Source organism: Siphateles boraxobius, unplaced genomic scaffold (genome assembly GCF_051911475.1).
Source record: "Siphateles boraxobius isolate OS27281-9 unplaced genomic scaffold, OSU_SipBor_1 68, whole genome shotgun sequence".
In the NCBI taxonomy this organism is placed as follows: domain Eukaryota; kingdom Metazoa; phylum Chordata; class Actinopteri; order Cypriniformes; family Leuciscidae; genus Siphateles; species Siphateles boraxobius.
Window position 1 is genome coordinate 6051874 of NW_027509195.1, and position 23718 is coordinate 6075591.

General features: G+C 40.1%; 1 long non-coding RNA gene across 1 annotated transcript in view; it reads left to right on the top strand.

Moving 5' to 3' along the window:
- The window catches only part of LOC143722769 (uncharacterized), a 28171-nt gene extending 20162 nt beyond the window's left edge, over nucleotides 1-8009 (top strand). Inside the window, exon 2 of the long non-coding RNA XR_013196994.1 lies at nucleotides 6453-8009. This is a non-coding gene — a long non-coding RNA (uncharacterized LOC143722769). The remainder of the gene's footprint in view (nucleotides 1-6452) is intronic.
- Nucleotides 8010-23718: the final 15709 nt, after the last annotated feature.

The window sequence follows — 23718 nt, forward strand, 5'->3', positions numbered from 1 at the left end:
TTAACCCCAAAAAGTTACGGACTGGATAATGTTATAATGTTATAACTAATGTTATAATTGTGAGAGAGAGGAGAGAGAGAGAGAGAGAGAGAGAGAGAGGGGAGAGAGAGAGAGAGAGAGAGAGGAGAGAGAGAGAGAGAGAGAGAGAGAGAGAGAGAGAGAAGAAATAACAGTGCTGCAAATTAGAGTGGATAAGAACTTCAACGCAACCACAATTTAGATGCTGCAATTAGATGAAAATGTTACACCCTGGAGTAGAAGCCTCTATTAAACCAGATTACAGTGGCCCAAAGGCAATAAGAATTTTAGACCCCCTACAGTAACAGAGGAGCAAATGATCTAGATGATTCCCACTGATCCAACATCTGCAGAGAAAGAAGCACAAGTAAAAAGGGATTAAATAAATAATAATAAAAAAAACTGTATTGCAATTGATTTCCTTAAAAGGTGTTCCCCTTAGATTAAAAGGTTAAGAAATAAAACCACTTTGGGGATTACATCATTCTGAAATTAAATCAAAGATCTGCAAAACAAAGATGCCAGTAATCTCAGAGTAACCAAAACAAAATAAAAAGATAAATTAAATGAAACTGTCAGAGCGTATTGAGCTGTGGTGCTCTGAAGTGGACAAGTTTTAATCCTTATAATTCTATTAATAATACAAAAAATAAAAAGCTAATAATTGTTGGTACCCAGAACATTCTGATACTGTTATTGTCATTTAAAAAATAAAACCTAAATGGAATATTAATAGAACGTTGTGAACTGGTGCATGTGCTCTGAAGTTGCACAGTGGCACTTTTTGACAGGAACACCAATCTTCCTATCATTTTCTGTCTCTGTTGTTATAAATGGCCGAACGAAAAAATTAAGTATATAAACCGATGTGTGAATAAGGATCCTTTGTGATTTAACAGGCCCACAGCACACAACATACAACAAAATACAGCTTCTCAACCAAAAACCAAGTTCAATGATCGGTGAATCATGGTCAAATTCTGACACTTTGTTCCGACAAAGGAGAGTCAAAAAGCTGATTACTGTCTACTGTATTTGTAGCGGTCTGATGCATGGATCAGCCAATCAGAGCCAGAAATAATGCTGAGTAAGGGCCTACCCAAGTGCTCACGTCCGAATGCAGAGGAAAGGAAAGAAGCCAGCCCTGCAAGCACACTGCAGCATGCTCAGCACCTCTTCCCACATCCTCTACTCTATCTGAGGGCACCTCCACAACTCTAGCTCCAGGCTTTTGCGCAAAGTCAGGCACAAACCACCAGTGTTGGGGTCGCAAGTTGCAACAATTCATCTCTTTTTTGAGATTGGATGTATAGAGAAGAAAAAAACTATTTACAAACTACTAAAGGCCTTTCTAAAGTTCATAGAAAAACACACTGGTCAATTAAATGTACTGCAGCAAAGTGAATTAAGTCAGTTAGCAGCCCAGCTAATTAAAATGTCCACAGAGGCTCTGCCGTTGTGTCCACAGCGTGTGTACCTGATGGGGTCATGTCTGCTAAACAATCCTCAGCTGCTGGCTTTTAAGAGCACTCTATGAAGAACAGACTCACACAGGGTGGAAGGTGTACAGTGCAGTAAACTCTTTCCCCTTCTTTTTTGTTGTTTTCTATGTGTCCAGCAGTTTGGAATTTCTTCCGTTGCATCTGTTAAATAAAAGTGGCTGGTAGTGATGCAATAGTACAGGTGCTGCAGTCACATTTTAAAGTGTTGATCATTTATTCACCCTCATGTCATTCCAAACCTGTATGACGGTTTTTTTTTTATTCTGTAAAACAAAAGAAAAAGAATTGCTTTTTTTTGTCCATAAAGTAAAATCAACGGTAATCAAAACCTTCTGTGTTCGGCAAAAGAAAGTCAAACAGGTTTGGAATGAAATGAGGGTAAATAAATTAGACAATTTTCATTTTTCGGTGAGCCATCACTTTAACCCCTTGGTTTCTGTTTGGGAAGCGAGGGTCACTCAGGTGGGCAACTAAGAACCCCTTTTGTCCAACAATGGAGACAGAAAGAGAGAGAAAAGAGGAAAGAGAAAAGGGAAAGAGAAAAAGTCTTAAAAACTGAAATGTAATTTTGTAACGCCACGCAATACTATGTACGGATACATGTTAAGCTGTCCTGAGAATAAAAGTAATGTGTGGTAGATAGTACTAGAATGGACAGAGACATGCAATGTCTTTAATTCTGACACATGAACTCTTTAACCTGAAACTCCTTTAACATACAAGCACAACCATCCTAAACGAGTCTTTCAAAAAGCCGATAGGATAAAAACTATTCTGGGAAAAAACACATTGTGTCTGTAAGCGGCTGAGTGTATGGATTGGTATTAAAATCTGTGATGGAAACATGTCTTAATTCAGCACAGTCTCTTTATATCCTTTCACTTTGTCCTCTACAGTATGTGTGCGCTAGAGATGCGCAGATGAGCTCCAACGTCACCCGAATCCGCAGTCAAAAAAAAATCATCCACCCGCAACAATAATTTTCTCTGATTTAAGTATCCGCACCCGACCCGCACCCGATGGTCAAATTACAATCATTCTTATGTGTTCTTACGCATGATGATAAATGGATGATCATCACCTTCAACAGCGGACTCGGCGACGGCTGATGTGCGCATCTCTAATGATAGCTAACATAATACACTGATGAATGAGTGCTGCTTTTAAATGAACATTTCTTTAAAACAAAATTTATTTGATAGAATTTCATTGTCTTAATGGCATAAAAAGGCTTTACTCCCTTGAAACTTAAACTGGAATTTCACGGTTTCTGTCACTGCGACTTCCCGAAGAGGCGAGCACACGCAAGCACACGTGCACACACACACAAACACTTCACAGCCGTTGCATATTACATACCCAGCACTTGATTAATCCTTGTTAACCACTTCGCTAAAACGCGCCCACACGGTACTTTTCCTTCTTTCCTTATTCCTTTTGTTTTGTTTTTAATTCTTCTTTTTTACTTTACTCTCGGACCTGCTCCATTTCTGCTTAAAAAGGGCACAGCGTAGGCCCTATATCTTAAAGAGAGTGCAAATTAGTGCCTGTCTGCCATTAATATTTTCGTTAATAAAGATTTATCATATCCACCCGCGACCCACCCGAAATTAGCTGATCAGAATGTTATTTTTATTACGTGACCCGCCCGATCCGCGGATTATCCGCAGCGCCCGCGGATATAACTGCGATCCGCGCATCACTAGTCTGCGCTGATCCACAGACAAAGCTGAAATGAACACAGTAGACATAAAGGACATTTACCATTATACATATATTTGTAAGTATTATTGTTGGTATTTATATGCTAATATTAATAATTAGACTGAAATGGAAGGTTGTGTATTTATTATTACACACAAAAGAAAAAAAGGAAGTTCAAGAAAACAATTATGCAGTAATTCTGCACTGGGGTCTGTTCTACTTCCTGTTTTCTTGTCCTCCTCTTTTCTCCTACACTCAGTCCTGGGATGAGGAGAACTTTTTTTGCCTTTCTCCACACTGAAAGCAAAAATCTTGTCAAATGGTTAGGGGACAGTGTTAGAATCCAAAAGGTGTACACAACAGAAAGTGTTGAGTAATGGTTACACTTTATTTCAAAGGTCCATATTAGACATTATACTAACTATAAGTTACTTTTCAACTACATGTCAACTAACTCTCATTAGTGTATTACATTTTAGTAGACTGTTAGGTTAAGGTTAGGGTTCATTTTAGTAGAATAAGTTGACATGTAGTTGCAAAGTTACTTATAGTCAGTAGAATGTCTGTTGGGGAGCATCACAATAAAGTTTAAGCAGATATTAAGCAGACAGTCTACTAATACTCTAATGAGAGTTAGTTGACATATAGTAAAGTAACTTAGTAGAATGTCAAATAATAAATAATTGATTTCAATCAGATTCATGCATTTTAATGTTGGGAAATAATCTGTGCAACCCTAGTTAGAGAAAAAACTTTTTGTGATATTGTGACCATCATGACGATGGAACAAATAATGTTCCTCAAAGAACAGTTTTGTACCTTTTCAATAATAGTACCTTTAATGGTAAAGGAAAGACGGTTTGGTACCTTTTAAGGTACAATTAAAATTAATGTACATAATTGTACTCACATCGAGGGTACAGTGATAGGCCAAATTACTGTTTAATTCGTGATTGGTTGCTGTGTTGAGTATTTGGCATTCATTTGTATTTGATATGCATTTACAGTACTAATTAAATTGATGCATTTTGGATTCAGTTGTTGAACGTGAATCTTATTCAATAGGAAAACAGCCTTTAATAGCTCTCAAAGGAACAAATTTGTTCCTATATATTAAGGTACAATTTTGTACCAGTAAAAGGTACCGCCCCAGTGACAGGGTTTGTACCTTCTTTGGTATAAAGTTGTTCCTTTTTTTCTGAGGGTGTACATGTGTCACGTGTCCTCAAATATGAATTCCAGAGAAGTGGAGGAAGAGTGAATGGGGGGGTTAGTGCACTGGGTATGTGGGTTGCTCTGAGGTATACTGCAAAACTGAAGTGGATGCGGGAACGATTTAACAAATAGCCTATCATAAAAAAATATAATGCAACTGTTTCCTTGAGCCAGATGAAACACACACTTACACTATAAATACATGCTTTTCTCTTCAGGCCGTCTAGGGAGAATGGCAGGCAGCTTCCCTAATGGCAAAATTATTAGCTCATGCTAATTTAAAGACCCAGGAAAGGAGCCTGAAGGACAAACATAAAGAACCGAACACAATGAGTCGGCCTAAACTGCAAAGAGCCGCCTTGTAAGAGCACAGACTTCAGACAGAATGAGAAAACAGAAGGAGAGAGCTTAAAAGGCAACGAGGGAGAATGAGACATAAAAAAGACAAAGGAAGAGTGGAAAGTGAGGGGATAAATGGGAGTTAATTCTAGCTGTGTGTTGTCTTCTAGCTCCATTAACCATATTGACAGGCATGTGATGAATTCATTTTCACAAGATTGTCCGCAGCCATCATTTACACTGATTCCTCTGTCATCAGTGGTCACTCCTATTTTCCTCTATAACCTATTCAATTAATTTCCTGCCCTTTCTCTATGAACAATGATGCATCCACCTCCATTCTACATTCGTACACCACCGTTATCTTGATCCTGACTGCATTCATTCTTGTTTGTGTGCGTTGTCTAACCTGATACTAGCTGTAATTGAGTCTCTAAAACAGAGGTGTCAACTTCATTCTAGGTTCTGGTTTGGATTGGACTAAAACGCCTTCACAACTGGCAAACTCAGACAGTGGACATTTGAAAAAAAATATAGTCAAGATCTATAGTGTTTTTCTACTTTAGAAACATTCTCACATCATGCTAAAACAAATTAAATGATAAAAAGTGCAAAGTTCAGAATCACATCATGCTGCTTTAAAAATATTGGAGAAAAAAAAAGGGAACAGACTGAAGATAATTTCACTCACCAAAATAAATATTATTTAACAGTATATACAATAGTGAGAGAGAGAGAGAGAGAGAGAGAGAGAGAGAGAGAGAGAGAGAGAGAATTTGTCAACTTCTATGACAAAAAAATAAAATGTTTTCGCTGAAACTAGCTATCCAAATCCAAACACAAAATTAGCTATGAAGAAAGAGAGAAAAAGTTTCTCAGTCAAACACTTACACCATTAAATGTGTACAGTGTTATTTTATAGAATTTCTATTTATCTACTGAGCTTTTTTTTAATTTTCATTTTGATTTTAGTTTAGGTTTAGTCCAGTAATTGTATGTGTTATTTTATGTTTTTTTCCATTTTCTTTTAATTGATTTAGCTTTAATTGATTTTTATTTATTTTTTAGGTTTAGTAATAGTAGTACTTCAACTATTTCAGTTAATTACCAAGGCAAATTTTTTTCATCTAATATTTATATTTTATTTCAGCTTTATTTCAATAAACAAAAGCTAAAAGTTTTAACAGAGACGTTAACTAAACTAACAGAGATTTTTTTTTGCACCCCAGTTGTGGGCAACTCTCTAGGGGGAATGAACTACTTTGCTCTGGGACAGCGGTTGACCCATAGATTCAGTTTTAGCTGAAAATGAGCCAAATTCTGCACCAAAACATACAGCTTTAAGACGGAGCCATAAATTAAAGTTCATCTATCTTGATGTAGCTATACTGAATGAGTCACTCTAATAACCTAATTTAATTTGCTTTTTTTTTTTTGTCCTCAAATTATCCCGCTGGACGTACAGTATTAGACGGAGGTGTCCAATATATCCAGTGGATAACTTGAGGACAAAAAAGGCCTCCATTTGTGTTTTCTCTACCATTGCTCTATGCTGTTTCTGTGCGATGGAGTACAAATCTGTGTTGCTGCGTCTTGTAAACATTAAAGAAGTTGTGATTGACTTTAAAAGAGAGAAAAAAAACACCACTCACCTTTTCTGTTCTTCTTCTACAGGTTCTGTGGTGTCCTTCCCCGGTCCTGTTTGAGATTCTGGTCTTGCCCTAAAATGCTTTGCTAAAGCTGGTAAAATGGAACCAAATCAACTGTTTTATGGATTTGGTCCCCTTCAACCAGCTGTAGCTGTGCATTTATCACCCCGTAGAGCTGTGATGAAGAAAGAGAGGTGTTCAAAAGCACAACGTACAATAATTGCTCTGTGTGGATCTAAGTTCACAGTCCAGGACCGGCTGTTGAATGAATGTTCCTTTAAGCACTAATATCATGATTAAACACTCTTTGTCCTCTTAAAACCCAGGCGAGTATTATATATGTCATGTCATTTATTATTTATGAGCTATAATTGTTGATTATGTATTCAAGACAAATCACTATCATTGGAAAGAGGGCTCTGGGCTCTTTATGGTCGCCCATTGATTTCTTGTCTCTCCGCTGAAAGAGTGAAGGCGTGGGGTGGATGGATGCAGGGACCGGGGGAGGGTGTGTGTGTCAAACTGTTGAATAAGTAAAACAGTCGTTCCTTTTCTCTCTCTCTCTCTCCCTTTTCCTTCTACACTTGTCGTGATTCTTAATGCACATGGCTGATCAATAAAAGCTCATCCTGAAGTTCATAAACTGCTGAAGTGGTTTTTGCTTTTTAAATGAAACCGACTATTCAGCGGGAAATAATGTAGGGCGGGTACGTGATTTTATCCACAGGGATTTGATTGGACTGAAACACTACGATGTTATTGGTTAGTATTATTTTTCTCTACTCACACAGTCAAAATGAAACTGTGGAAAAGTCTTTTCAGAGGTGTAAAATTGAATTACAATTTTTCAGATTGCAATTAGATTCTATAGTGATAGTACTGGTGCAAAAATGTTCCTTTAATTTTTCAGCAATGTTAAAATGCCATCTTATTTTAAAAATTGGCGTGTGTAATATGTATTTTTGCTGAATGTTTTTGAAAAAAAAAAATCTTAAGCCATGAGCAGCACTGTATTATTATTTTTTTTATTCCATGTCAAATTTTACAAACATTAACTTTTCTTTCTGCCGTCAATATATAGAATAAACACAACTGAAACCATGTGATCCAAGGCCTGCAGAAACACCATAGTATCATGGATTGTAAGGTTAACAAGCCTGTCAAAGACTGGAAGAGACATTTAAAATATTTCTTTATGGCATTATAAAAAGAAGTCATTATAGAATAACTGTGTGTGCAATCAAAGATAAATGTACTCACTTCAGAGGATGTGCTGGAAGAGATGTGTACAGGTGTGTATGCTTTCTGTAAAGGTACAGTGTGAGATTTCTACACTGCTAATATCAGCAAACAAGACTGCAAAAACAAAGTCTATGTAAACATTGTATTATATTTTAATTACATTATATTATATATACACTACTGTATACATTTCTACTAAATGTGTGTGTAATCCGTGATATATTTGTTTCAGGATTCTTTGATGAAAATTTTTTAAATAACATCATAAACAGTCACTTTTGATCAGTTTAATACACCATGAATACATTTATTTTAATAAAGAAAAATCTTACTAACTAGGGATCCACTGATTATGATTTTTCATGGCCGATTCTGATTTAGATTGGCTGATTCCGACACCGGTTACAGATTTTTTTCTTTAAGTAAATATATTTGTTGTCTATTTGCTCTATCACAGGTCAAACTGACACACTGCACCTTTAAAATGTCAAACAAATAACATCATCCAAAATGCATTTGAGTGAAACTACAATATCTACTACATCCTGTAACAGGTAAACATGGATACAAACACATACACACCATAAATTTAGACCCTTGACAAAACAAAACAAAATTCCTCTCATTGCACAGCATATTTTTCATTATTTGCATGATCAAGGCTGTAGCCATAACGACCAGAATAGCTCTCTTTAACCTCAGCATGCAACCAACCAGACACCACACTTACAGGTGCTCACAAACACAGCAACTCAGCCAAAATACTGTATAATATGATAAGGCTGCTCTGCAGAACATGGATTTATGTCGCAGGTGACATTGAATAAGCCGGGAGTGCTGTGCCAAGCAACATAAAACAATAGCAGACATTTTAATATTGAGATTGAGAGGGAGGATAGGGTGGAACGGGACATGACGGAGAAAAACAAAAACATCAACATGGCAGACTGAAGAGACCAGCCTAGTAACTCACACCATATTGATGTCTGAACACATTCATCACCTGCATTACAGCACGGACCAGTGAACTCTGTGGTCTCAGAATGTCTCCAACTCACATATTCTCTATGTCATGACTGGTTGTGTAAAAACATAATTGTTTCATGCCCATAAATGAATATTTTGGGTTCAGTAATAGTTATGCTCAATCGACAGCATGTGTGGCATAATTTTCATTACTACAAAAAAGAACTTCAACTTGTCCCCCTTTACTTGCAATGGCAGAGACTGGGGCCAAATGATAAACCATGATTTTGAACAGAAAAAAATGCTTAAAGCTTTTCTGTGTATAGTTTTATCCAGTTTTACAAATGTATTGCATTACAACTTTAATGCAATACAATGAATAAACCCTAAAATGACTGAGTTTCAAAAGAAGAATTAATGTGTTTTCATAAAATTAAGCTTCACATTTCTGCTTTTAAATCCCATAAAACTGGCAACATTTAAAGGAGAACTCTGGGCAATTTTTAAGTTAATCTTGATCGTTATACCTTTGTGGGCACCAACGCGTTCTCATCCCAATGCGTCATATACAACGCTTTTGCCAAAGCGTACATATCCTACGCACATGGCACCCTTTAGCGTAAAAATAACACGCACAGAGTATGGGTAGGTTTAGGTCTGGGGTAGGGTTAGGGTTAAACCACTAGGAGGCGCCTTCTGCCCCATATATATCTGCGTCTCATATTTACGCTAAAGGGTGCCATGTGCGTAGGATATGTACGCTTTGGCAAAAGCGTCGTATATGACGCATTGGGATGAGGACGGGCTGTCAGTACGGTCTATAGAAAAAAAACGAACCGAATTGGTGATTGCAAAACGGAGCTGTTCTTGCAAATGCCCAGAGCTCCCCATCAGCTAAAATGGTAGTTATGGGGGCATATACATAAAGAGTGTCTTTGTGCCTCTTAACAGACACAAAATGCAATTAAAATGTCTGTCCAACATGAACAGGGCCCTTACATGTGAACAAGATGCGTTTAGCAGCTTAGCCATTGTTTAAATTCCCCTAAATAGTGTTTTAGACGACTAGCTGTAGTCTCGCGCTGAAGTCCCATGGGAACTCAGTTGTATAGGGGCTGTCCTGTAAGGATGCACCGAAATGAAAATTCTGGGCTGAAACCGAAACCTGTGGATTCCCACAGCTGAAAACCAAAAAAAAATTTAATTTTTTTTTATTTGAAATTAGATTTGGGGGTGGGGCATACATTTTCAGCTCATATTTTCAACCGTTTTTTTCTTTCAGTCAAAAACCGAAAATGCCTTTTTCTAAAAATTCGGTGCATCCCTAATACTGTGCCCACCATACAAAAAAAGAAAAAAGTTTTGATCAAAATGAATGCTTTTGGGTCTCTCAAAACATCGGACGGCACAGGCAAGTGTTGGCATTTAGCTCAGGGATCAAATATCTTGAGCTGCATTTCCCATTCTATTAAAATAATATTTCCCATTCGCCATCACATCATTGGGTCTACTGGGAAACATGAAGGGAAACAACTTTGAGTTCGGTCAATGAAACAGGGCAAAGTTGCTGATGTGGCAATGGTCAAATGCTCCAGTCATCATCGCAACGGCATGGGCAGTTTGAATTGCATTGGGGTCCTCTGATATTTGAAGGCAGGAACATAGTGGTTTCATAACTCTATGTCACTTCAGGACAGGGAACCTTCCCTATTTCAGCAAAGTTAACTTTTTTGCTATTCAGCAGAAAATTTACAGCATTACTGTAGATACACAGAGTCATGTAGGATGTGGTTTATTGAAATAATAAATATCCGTACATAACTCAGTAGTTCTTAAACTGCACCTATTATGCCATTTTAAAGGTTACTAATTTTGTTTTGGAGGTCTCCTACAACAAGTTTACATGCATCAAGGGTCAAAAAAACAGTTTCAATTTCTCATAATATTCATTGCAACATCACCACATTTTTCAATGATTCTCAAACGAGCCTGCTCTGCTCTGATTGGCCAAATGGCCCAGTCTGTTTTGTTTTGTCTACTGCATACAGCGCATGTCGGAAGCTAAATGTATTGCTCCTGTAGGCTTCCTACAGCTCAGCGAATGAGCACACTGTAAATGTAACGGTCACCAGCTGGAGTGCCCTTGAGAGCCACCAGAGGGCACTCCACATCAGACTATTGTCATTCCCTTCACAAACTACATCTCCCATAACTCACTGCCCAGACTTTTCATCCATTATCACATTCACCTGAGTCTCATTATCTTGTTTAGCTCACCCCATATAAGCCTGGTTTTCTCATTCTTTATCTGCGAAGTCTTGTTTAGTGTTACACTACAATTCCGAGCATTCTCCCTGGTTTCATGTCTCTTGGTTTTTGGATTTCTTCCTGTGTCCTGGTTTTCCCGTTCCTGTCTCACCCTCTGGATTTGTTTGTCATTGTTTGGACGGATCCTTCGTGTCTCGGAGCAGTTTGTGACAGTAAAGACCGTAACGATGACAATCTGAATGAATAGACATAGTTTTAGGCAATAGAGGCACAAAGATAATTAACAGTAATAGACAGTAATAACATCAGTAAGCCGGTTAGCCGGAAACTTACACAATATAAAACCCAAAACTACGTATTTCCAACACACAGTAGAAAATATATACATTGATAATTATTCATTACAGGTTGTGATTCTGAGGAGCAAGTTAGTGCAAATAAACTGGCTACTGACCCATCTTTCAAGAGCAAGCGTTTTGAGAATCCTGCATTGAACTCCTAGATTTGAGAAGCAGTCGTCAGTAAAATTAAGTTTGAGGGCTGGTCAAATTGTTCACAGACTAACAACGTGCAAGATAGGCGGGCATTATGCAAACATATTTTCTAGTGACGTAGAACCGTAAAGCAGTAGGATTCAACACAAACAACGATTCATAAAGGTGGTTCAGTGTCGATTCTTTCTTTTGGGAGACAATAACTTTATTTATCATGCACTTTCGACTTTACAACTTTGTAGAACGTTTACTTTCTCAAACAGCTATATTACACTGCACGAAAGGGCACTTTAAAGGGGGTCCGAAAGCCTGACAACCTGCAGCACACGCTTATAATAAACAGAGACCTGTAAACTTCATACGTTGGTTTAGACATTAGTAAAGTTAACATAATAGTTATCTTTATTGTTCTTGGTCTTTAAAGTTACGTGTTAATTAATTTGATGACAGCTTCTTGCTGATTCTGAAGACATCCACAAGCTAAAAACAAACATTTACAAGTGTTACAGGGGTTTATAGAGTCTTACTTTACCCTGCAGTCCTTTGGGGTTAAGTATTGTACCCATGAGACTGTTAACTGTCCCAGTGCCAGGACTTCAAGAACATGGTGCTGATTTTATAAACAGCCTCCTGTGGTCTCATAATAGCAGGTATAACAAAAAAACTACTAGTATGTAAATCTTACAAAAGTGTGTTTGAAACCAACAGAAGTAAACACAAAAATGACTTTCTCTTTGCCTGCGTTAATTACCATCATTAACATTTCCCTCAGTCTATTACTGTGATTAACCTCATTTAGCCTCTCAGTGTGGTCTGCATGATGCTGCAGTGTAATTTAGTTCCACAACGTTTTTGCATGCTAGAGTAATTGCATAGTAATTGGAGTCCATATTAATTAATTAGGCATTAGCTTAATGTGAAAATAAAGCAGATTTAGGTGAGAATGGAAACGGCTACAAAGCACAAAAACCAACAACAATATAGTAGCCTACTTTTAATTTCAGTATCAAAAAGTTGAGAATTTCGTTTTTTGAAAGAAAAAAATAAATTTTATTTAACAAGGATGCAATAAATTGATCAAAAGTGACACATTCATGTTACAAAAGTTTGCAAATAATTGCAAATAAATGCTGTTCTCTTTTTAACTTTCTATTAAAGGGGTGGTATAATGCCCCTTTTTACAATATGTCAAATAAGTCTCTGTTGTCCCCAGAGTGTGTATGTGAAGTTTTAGCTCAAAATACCCCAAAGATAATGTTTTACAGCATGTTAAAATTGTCCCTTTTTGAGGGTCAGTAAAACGCGTCGTTTCGTGTGTCCCTTTAAATGCAAATGAACTGCTGCTACCGGCACAGAGGGCGGAGCTTCAAGAGCTGGTGTGTGTTAGCAGCGCTGATTACCTCAAGCAGACAAGCACTAAAATGTCACAAACTGTTCTGCCTTTTGTGTTTAAACTGGAGTCGGATAATGATGGAGAGACTCAAGAAATGACAACGTAGAATGCAACAGGACGTTTCTGAATGGTTAGTTGATGAATATATGTTGCTGATGAGGAGTTATAAATCTTTAAGTCTTTGATTAGCATATTCTGTTATGATAATTTATAAAATCGCTCGTGTGGGAACTGTTGTAAGATGCCTACAGAGTGACGTGCCATTGCATTTGTTTTACGTACTGTATTGCATGTGAAAAGACGGATGTGACGGCTTTAGCAGACTCACAAATGTGCTCTTCTACAACAACTTTTCCTCTTCTCAACATTCGTGTTCCTGGTGGAGGGGTAAATGTAAATTCTAGGGTTCGTGATGTCACTAACCCCGGGAGGATGGGGATAAAAGAAATCAATACTTTTATTCAGCAAGGATACATTAAATTGATCAAGAGTTAAAGACATTTATAATGTTACAAAAGATTATACTTCAAATAAATGAAATAGAACTTGCTATTCATCAAAGAATCCTGAAAAAAAATGTCCTCAACTGTTTTCAACATTGATAATGATAATAATGAATGTTTTTTGAGCATCGAAATAGGATATTAGAATGGTTCTGAAGGATCATGTGACACTGAAGACTGGAGTAATGATGCTGAAAATTCAGCTTTGCGTCACAGGAATAAATGAAAAAGACGAGATGTAATACATCCTTTAAGTGCAAGCGCGTATCAGGAGAATGTAATTGACCTTGGCAGTGTAGTTGTCACAATGGGGTTTTCAGGTGGGCATCCTCCCTTGATGGCTGATCCGAGGGACACACTGTCAGTAGTACACCTCAGACTTCATTGGATGTTTGCGCCATTGATAAATAGACATCCTCGGTTGAGGAAGGCCCTACAGGGGTGATCAAGTCCCCGCAGAGTATCCCCCCAATCAAACTGGAGCCCAGCAAGAGTCTTGTCTCTTTATCCAAAGGCACTGGCTGCTTCTATCAGCTGTCTCAGACATTGCTTTGATGGCCTGGCGCAGGCTCTGGCCTCTGATTCCCAGGTCTCCAAGCAGTCTGGTGGTAGACACTGCCACAAACCCCCTGCACCCCACCTCCACTGGACGGACTTCAGTTTTCCATTCGCAATCTTGTGCTTCAGCAGCTAGCTCAGAATAGCGTAGTTGTTTTCGCTCGTATGCCTCGTCCACTGAGTCCTCTCAGGGTACAGTGAGTTCGATGATGAAAACCTTCTTCAGAGAGGGGGGCCAGAGAACTATGTCAGGCCTAAGTGTGGTGACTGCAATCTCTGGAGGAAAAACGAGCCGCCGACCAACATCCACTAGAATCTTCCAGTCACAGGCCCCTTGAAGCTGACCATGCTACAGAGAAGTGGGCCTGCACCTGGCTACCTTTGCCCCCATGCGGACAATGTTGATCTGCAGTGGATCGGGTGCTGATGGTGGTAGGGAGTTGGAAGCAGTTTGTTTGTTTTCCAGGGTGGCAAGGATCTAAAGGACTTGGTTATGATGCCAAGTGTAACGTCCCTGGGTGAGGCTGACTCTACACCCGGTCAGTATGTGCTTGAGAGAACCTGGCCTGGAGCAGAGGGCACATCCTGGATCTTCACCTAACCACTGATGGAGATTGCTAGGTGTTGGAAGAACATCACATGTAGCCCTGATGATGAAGCTGATTCGCTTCGCTTTCATGCTCCACAACTCCATCCAGCTGATCCTCCTTCTCTCCACACTCTCCCAACGTGTCCACTGACCCTGTTTACCAAGGGAAACTGCCTTGGTCCACCTTGCTGCTTCTTCCTCCCAGTGTATGTCCTCCACCACCAATTTCCTCCGTTCTGGTGCTGTGGCTGTATTCCAGGCTGGAAGCCTAGTTGTTAGCCCAAGGCCTCCCCTTCCCTGCTGGACATGCCCCACTATGTCCGCAAGTCTGAGAGCGGTTGCTGCCTCCTCCACAGCACTGACTGGTCTCCATTTGCGGCCTGCCACCAAGGTTGGTGCGTTGTTACTCACCATTGCATCACGAGATTCAATCAGTGTCATCTGGAGTCTTACTTTAGCACACTTGAATTCCTCTGTGAGACTGGTGAGGGACAGTTTGAGGGCGCAATCTCCGTAGAGGCCTATGGTTGTGAGGCATCGAGGCACCCCAAGCCATTTCTTGATGTAGCCGGTGATTCCTCTTTCCAACTTCTCCACTGTTGAGATTGGGACCTCAAAAATGGTAAGGGTCCACAGCACTCGAGGAAGAAGTCCAAACTGTAAACACCAGTGCCTGGTTGCATAAAGCACCTTAAGTGTAGGCCTAATTTTCCCTTAAGTTCGCCCTTGTGTTTTCCTTAAACCTAAGGGTGTTGCAGAAAAAAAACCTTAAGTGTTACTAACCTTTAAGTGAAACGTCATAAACACTTAGAATTTCCCTTAAATGCTGTTTTTTCACTTAAGTAATCCCTTAAAAAACATTAAGTGTTGCATAAAGCCCCTTAACTGTCATTTTCCTAAGTGCAGTTTAAGGTTAGGAAAACTTTACCTTAAGAGTAATGCGGACAAAAATAAGACGACATGGCTAAATTTATGGAACCAGCTGAAGATCATTATGACCCAAGAAGAATTTTTAGGGATAGGGAGAACCCTTTGTACCATCTTAGCGATGAAAAACTGCTTCGAGAATATCGATTTGATCACCACGGAATTTGTGAAATTGCTGACAAACTGGACGGCGACCTTGACCATGTTACCCAGCGCAACCACTCACTATCCTCTGTGTTTCAGTTGCTTATAGCACTTCGGTTCTGTCACAGTGTTGGGTTTGTGTTCCCCTGGTGTCCACTAGATGTCCTCCTTCCCCACGGTGTTATCCACTTTATGAACTGCATTCCCCACAATCCTTGTCTGTACCCATCACTGCATCATTGCACTCAGCTGTTCCCCATCATCAATTGCACTCAGCTGTTCCCCATTATCATTGTTAGTTCTGTGTTATATATACCCTGCCTGTTTAGTGTTTGTTACGGAGTCCTTGTAAATTGTCACACCACTTCTGGTAGCCTGTTTTTGCCTGTTCTTGTTTGTTTTCTTGTTTTTGGATTGCCTTTTGGATTTGACCCTTGCCTGGACTAGTTTGTGAGTACGGATTACCCTTTAAATAAAACTGCAATTGGATCTCTGTTTCCCGTGTGTGCATCGTGACAGGTTCTTTGCAACTGGGAGTTTCCAGTCTGTAGTGGCAGATGTTTTCCACGTTCATAAGTCGTCCGTCAGTAGAGTTATTCACCGGGTTGCAGGGGCCCTTTGCCGTCATTTAAGCCAAACTGTGACATTTCCATCTCGTGTTGAACTGGATGTTATTCAAACCTCTTTTTTTCAGGAAAGCGGGGTTTCCTCGAATAAGTGGTGTAATTGATGGCACACATGTCAGAATTCAGGCGCCCCGCACACACGAAGATCAGTATGTGAACAGAAAAAAATACCATTTTATTAATGTGCAGTTAGTGTGTGACCACCTGTGCAGAATAAGAAATGTCGTTGCATCGTGGCCAGGGAGTACACATGACTCTAGGATTTTGGCAGAGAGCAAGATCGGGAGAGATTTTGAAGCTGGAATGCACGGTAGTCTTCTGCTAGGGGACAGTGGTTAACCCTGTCGACCATGGCTCAGACCTGGATCGCTGTCGTGAAACACTTAACGGTTTCCCTTACCTAAGATAAGTGTTTAAGGGATTATATGCAACACCCTTAAATCATTCCCTTAGTTAAGGGGAAATCACGCCTTAAGTCCCACACTTAAGGGAAAAACTTAAGGTGCTTTATGCAACCGGGCACAGGCCTTCAATCTTCCAGGAAGCTGAGTGTTGTTGATGGCCCGGAGCCCACTTCTGATTTCTTTCCGCAGCTGCTGTACCTGATTTTTATCCTTCAGGCTGGCATCATACCACCTTCCAAAGCTCTTAACAGGCTGGTTAGACACTGTTGGGATGGGCTCCTCTCCAATGAAGAATCTGCAGTCAGAGAGCACTCCCTTGACAATGGAGATACTGCGTGACTTTGATGGCTTTATCTTCATGCGAACCCAGCTGATGTTCTCTTCCAGTTTTCCGAGCAGTTTCCTCGTACATGGAGCAGTGGTGGTCAGAGTAGTGATGTCATCCATTAAGGCTCTGAGGGGAGGAAGGCGGGTGCCCGAGTTAAGCCGCTCCCCAGCCACTACCCATTTTGACGCCCGGATGATGACCTCCATTGCCATTGTAAAGGCCAGGGGTGAGATGGTACATCCTGCCATGATGCCAACCTACAAGGATTGCCAAGACGTTGTAAAATCAGCTGTGGTAAAGCAGAACTGCAGGTCTTGGAAGTAGGCTTTAACCAGGGTTGTAATAGTGTCCGGAATGTGAAAGAAGGTGAAGGCGGCCCACAGGAGTTCATGGGGCACTGACCCAAAGGCATTGGCAAGGTCCAAAAAGACAACATGGAGGTCCTTTTTCCTCGCCTTTGCAGTCTGGATCTGGTGCCAGATCATGCTAGAGTGTTCCAAGCATCCGGAAAAGCCTGAGATTCCTGCTTACTGTACTGATGTGTCAATGTACTTATTTCTTTGAAGGAATTCAGACATCCTTTTAGCAATGACGCTGAAGAAGATTTTACCCTCTACATTTAGTAAGGATATTGGCCGAAACTGGCTGATGTTCTCCGCCGCCTTCTCCTTTGGGATCAGGACCCCTCCTGCCCTATGCCACACTTTTGGCACCATCTTCCTCTGCCACACTGTTCTCATGAGCTTCCAAAGAAACCTCAGGACATGCGGCGCGTAATTGTACACCTTGTATTGGACTCCATTAGAACCTGGGGCTGATGCCGCCCTTGCCCATTGTATTGCCTTTTCCACTTCTCTCCCGGGTGGAGGACCAGTCTCCATCTGATGTTCTGGAGAGTTGGTTGGTGGGATGTCTGGTGGAATGGTCATCCATTCATGTTGTCTTGGATCAGAGTGTGTCACTTTCAGGTGATCTTCCAGGTCTTTCATTGCTGCCTTCAGAGAGCAACTGGCCATTTCACTCGTGGTCTGTGCCCGACCAACCTCCTCTCGATCGCTAGTCTGGAAAGTTGGGTGGGATTCGCTGATGTTGCCATCTCTGTGCTTGAGGGTACCTTCTCCATGACAGTGGTGGTGATGCACTGCAAGCTATGGTTTAGGTCCGGTTGCTGTGCTTCATTCGACTGACTTGACTCCTTCGACAGAAGGTAGTCAATGCGAGGCCCCTGTCTCACAAAAAAACACTTTCTCTTCCCCTGATGAATCCTAAACCCATGGTATGACGTTACTTTCCTTCATCCGCAGGCACATGTCTTCAGTGTACGGTGCGCTGCTGCAGATGTAGCTACGACAGTTGCTGTGGTGCTCTCCTGGTCTGCTCTTTTTCTACTCATAGTTGATTCCGGTCCAGGGTCTGTTACCATAGTGTCAGCCGATGAGTCTTCTTGCGCCCTCGCTTTCGCAGACTCTGAGGGTATTTTCTTCTGTTGTGTTTTCGTAGCCATAGTGGGTGTTTCCATATGCTAAAAAGCTCTGGAAACTACAGCGATGGGTAGCTAGCCCATGACCGTCCCATTGGGGTCTGTTCCCTCCTGCCAGCTGTCTCTCCATGCCGTCACAAGGACTTTCCCCTGTCGTCAGCTGACCTTTCTCAGCAGTCACTGGACTTGTCCAGATATTCAGTTTTCAGGAAACACAGGACCAGATGTAATACATCCTTTAAGGGCAAGCGCATATCAGGAGAATGTACTTGACCGTGGCAGTGTAGTTGTCACAATGGAGTTTTCAAGTTTTTTTTATTCTAAATTGTCATAATATTGAACAATATCACAATTTTCTTTTCTTTTTTTATATTTAATCAAATAAATCCAGCCTTGGTGAGCATTAGGAAATTATTTTAAAAACATAAATCTTACCGATCCCAAACATTTGAATTGCTGTGTATATATTCCTGTGTATATATTTCCACCTGGCTCAATTACAGTAGATGTGATTATAGCCACTATCGAAATGCACATACAAACATCTATCTATAAATTACAGGAACGTCTGTCGGTCTGTGTGTCTGTTAATCGCATGTCTCTCGAACCTTTAGTCAGATGGATCTCAAACTTGACAGGTGTCTTGCTACGGGCACGAGTAAGTGCAGTGCCGAGTTTGACGTTGTTTGGATTAGAAATGCAAAAGATATCGTCAAAATATATCAATAAAAGAAGCACACAGTAAAGTTGTGGTTTAAAAATAAACATTCTGACATTAGAGAGGGTTGTGGTTTAAAAATTGTGGTTTAAAAATAAACATTGTCAGCTAAACATTAAGTCAGCTACACTGTTTACTTCTGAATATTGTATTTATTCAGAAGTAGTTAGTTGTCAGTAGTTAGTTATGTAATTAAATTTTCCATATTTATTGTATGTCATTATGTCAGTATCAGTATTTGCTTTCAACCATGCACAAATAAAAATGTCACTGAAATTTTGCTGTGTAATTGAAACAATGAGCACTCAAACACACCAAACCAACAATTACATTACTAAAAACACACACAAAAACTGATTTTGCACATACATACTGTCAAATCGATTAATCGCGATTAAAAAAATATACAATACACACACATATATAATATACGGTATATTTAAATATAATATAGCCTATACACAGACACGCATACATCTATCTATAAATTACAGAAACGTCTGTCTGTGTGTCGGTTATTCTCGGTAAAAGAAGCACGCATTGAAGATGTTTAGATGATGTTTAGAAGGTTGTGATTTAAAAATAAACATTCTGACATCAGAGGGTTGGGGTTCAAAATATCTGAATATTATATTTTATACACGGTCATCATTTGTAGTAGCCTATTCACAAACTGTTTGCTTAAGCGCAGCGTTTTCTCAGAGTTCACTTTGTCGCTGCTCCCTGAATCGTTGCGCTTATTCATTTGTGGATGTTAACTGAATCTGTAAGTCAGCTACACTGTTTACTTCTGAATATTATATTTTATTCTGGTGCGCTTAACATTATCGCTACTGTGTAATAGTGGCCTTTGCTATTCACCAACTAAACATAAAAGACGCTAACTGCCTTTCATTGTCTCTATAATTGTAATCTGCACAATGACAACAAAGTTGACACTAATTTAAATCTAATCTAAACTCCTGCTACCTGTACAGATACCCAAATACATGTCACCTAATATCACCATTATGAATTGTTTTGCAACCATGTAGTTATATTTTCCATATTTATTGTATGTCATTATGTCAGTATCAGTATTTGCTTTCTACCATGCACAAATAAAAATGTGCACTCAAACACACCAAATCAACAATTACTAAAAACACCATATATCTCTCGAACCGTTAGTCCGATGGATTTCAAACTTGACAGGTGTCTTGCTATGGGCACGAGTAAGTGCAGTGCCAAGTTTGACGTTGTTTGGATTAGAAATGCAAAGATATCGTTAAATATATTAAAAGAAGCACACATTGGCTTTGTGGCTCTAGCCGCTACTCTGGCTAACACTGCACACTCGGTGGCCACTCCCCAAAATAAACATTCTGACAGAAGAGGGTTGTTTTTTAAAAATATCGGAATATTATATTTTATTCACGGCGATCATTTGCAGTAGCCTATTCACAAACTGTTTGCTCAAGCGTAGCGTTTTCTCGGAGTTCACTGTGTTGCTGCTCCAGCCAAGGTCTGAACCTCCCCTGAATCATCGCGCTTTTCATTTGTGGATGTTAACTGAATTTGTAAGTCGGCTACACTGTTTAATTATGAATATTATATTTTATTCTGGTGCACTTAACGTTATCGTTTTATCAGAGTTTAGGCTCCTGTGTAATAGTAGCCTGGGCTATTCAGCAACTCAAACATACCAAACCAACACACAAAAACACGGGCATTTTGCACGGGCATTGCACTAGTACTTAAATAAAGAGGATAATTTCCTCAAATATAGCAGAAGTTCTCTCTTCCCCCACCCTGTTGTGTTTCTCTCCCTTGTTACAACAAAAATAACTTTTTTTATCCCTAATAAAAATTCAACCACCTACTGAGGTCAACACCACACTTCCATGCAACTTTGAGACAACATACATCACCTGACAACATAATTTAAAGGGTCACTCCACCCATTTCAACATTAATCTTTATTGAAAGTGGGTTATATATGTAGTCGAAATGTAAAAGAAATTTTGAATTTGGTGCCCTCTTGACCGAGAAAAGACAGAAAATAACTTTGGGGCGCATTTGTATGAAAGACAACAACTCCCACAATGCAGCTCCGCAAGCCACTCCCACTAATCCAGAACAGCGCAAACATCAGAGAAATCACTCTTCCGTCTACAAGAAGGCTAGCTGCCAAATGAGTTTGAAATTCATTTCACAAAAAATGTCTAGTTAGTTGGCTGTGGCGAGCAGGACGAGGGCGAGGGACGTGAGAGGACGACGCGAGTGATAATGAATGACACCTGTGCAGCGGTCTCATATCTCTCACGGAGGAGCGGAAGCATAAAAGGAACAGGCCTGATTTTATGTTTTGTTTCTGTTGTGTGTGGCCAGCTGGCTTATACTTTTGTTTTGTATTTGTTTATTTTACTATTAAAACGTTCAAATGTTCGCCGGTTCCAGCCTCCTTCTTCCCACAACAACGAACCCCGTTACATTGGCAAACATTAGTGAATTACTCGTTTGTATTTCTTTCTATATGGTGAATTATTGCATGATACCTGGATGTTCAGTCAGGCGAAACTAGGATGGTTCACATCACAACACAAACGTCCGTGTGGTCGTCTGATTCAGAGATTTCGTCCAGGAGAAATTGCGATCGTTGAAATTCTCTGCAGCAGACGGACTCTATCTGTGTCCGTAGCGCACAGCGAGAGCACACGCACCAGCAGCCCGCCTCAGCTCGACCCAGTCCGGGCTCTTCGTCCGCGACAGGCAGCCACCTCCTGATCCTCCATCAGCCTCAGCTGCTCTTCACTATATTGCGGCTCGTAAAGATAGCCACGAACAGCGGATTCGAGCAGCAGAATATCAAAATTCTCTATTCCATATCATGTTTAGTTTCTTCCGTCATTGTCGTAACTTCCTATATCCACAGCGCTTGTTAGCTTAGCTTATAAACAAGATGGCTGATATTGCTTTCAGTATCTGCAAGTGAAGTCCCACCCACTGATCTGTGATAGCTCTGTTAGCGCATTAGGCACAACCCCCTATGGGCGGGTTTGAAAGGGTGGGAATTTGTGCTTGTAGTCTATACAGAAATCCCCCCTTTTTACACTTCCTCCTACAATGACGTCAAATGACGATTTTTGCGTCATTGTAGGAGGAAGTGAAAAAGGTAAATAGTAGATTTCTCTCGTCTCAGGGGAAAATGAAAGAATGTTGCACGACCATTCAATAGTATGACTGGTTGTCTAACAATGGACCTCTTAATGCAAATGGGTGGAGTGACCCTTTAACTCATCTCTATAACACACACACACACACACACACACACACACAAACTTGCTGCTGAGCATGTGTTTACTGCCTGTCATATCACAACTACACACACAGCTGAAAACAAACCCTCTTGACTATGTCTAATGCAATCATGGAGTTGTACATCTACAGCTGGTCCTGACAGAGCATCGTGTGTCTTGCACACACACACACACCCACACTCTCCAGACTCCAGGAGAGAGAGCAGAGCAGCACGTTACGTCCTTCAGCCGACCGCCACCGACAAAGCATCCCCTGAGACCGAGTGGGACAGAGAGAAAGAAAGAGAGAGGGGAAGAGAGAAGAACGCTAAAGAACTGAACAGTGACATTGGCAGGGACACAGGGTGAACTACGCTGCAGCCAAACAACAATACTGAGAAAAAGATACAGAGAATGAGAGAACAGTGTGATAGAGACTGGGGAAGATAAATCCAGAAGATTTGCAAGAAATTCGTTTTGAGGTTGAACGTAAAATCTAAGATAGCACTAGCATACTTTAAGCAAAATATTTCACAAAAATTATATTTGTAAGAATAACAAATGTAAAAATAAAAATAAAGTGGAAAAAGATAAACTGTTTTAAAAAAAGAAAATGTCTGGACAGTTTCTGGTTGCCAAATGACTAGTATCAACAATTACACCACTTGCCACTTACTTTGATACTTTTTATTCTGATTAAATTACTAATTTTGACGCCTAAGTGTGAATAAACTGTTCAAATACTTTTTAGGGCCATGTGTGTATGCATGCAAATGTATTTACACTTCACACACAAAATAACTAAATAAAGTAACAACAGATTGACTTCTGTAACAACGTAACCTTGTTTCTGATTTGCCTTTGTATGGAGAGAGAGAGAGAGAGAGAGAGAGAGAGAGAGAGAGAGAGAGAGAGAGAGAGAGAGAGAGAGAGAGAGAGAGAGAGAGAGAGAGAGAGAGAGAGAGAGAGAGAGAGAGAGAGAGAGAGAGAGAGAGAGAGAGAGAGAGAGAGAGAGAGAGAGAGATGGTGAATTAACCAAGCACTAAATTCTGCTTCTCCACTCCTCTAATGCTGGCTATCCTCTGTCTCCGTCCTCCTTCACACACCAGCTGCTCTCTGCCACTGACAGGAGCAAACACACACACTTCTTAAATCTGATATTGATTCGTAATAGACTACATGACAAATATGTGTTCATAACAGCCATAGAGAGAGTATGTGTGTATAGAGGATAGAGCTGCTTCTCATATGTGCTGTTTGTGCTTGGATGAAACAAATGGATGGAACAAGGATGAAACAAACCAAACACATACAGTCTGAGGCCCCTTTAGCAAGGACAGAGAAATAAAGGACAAGACTGAGGGCCACAGAGA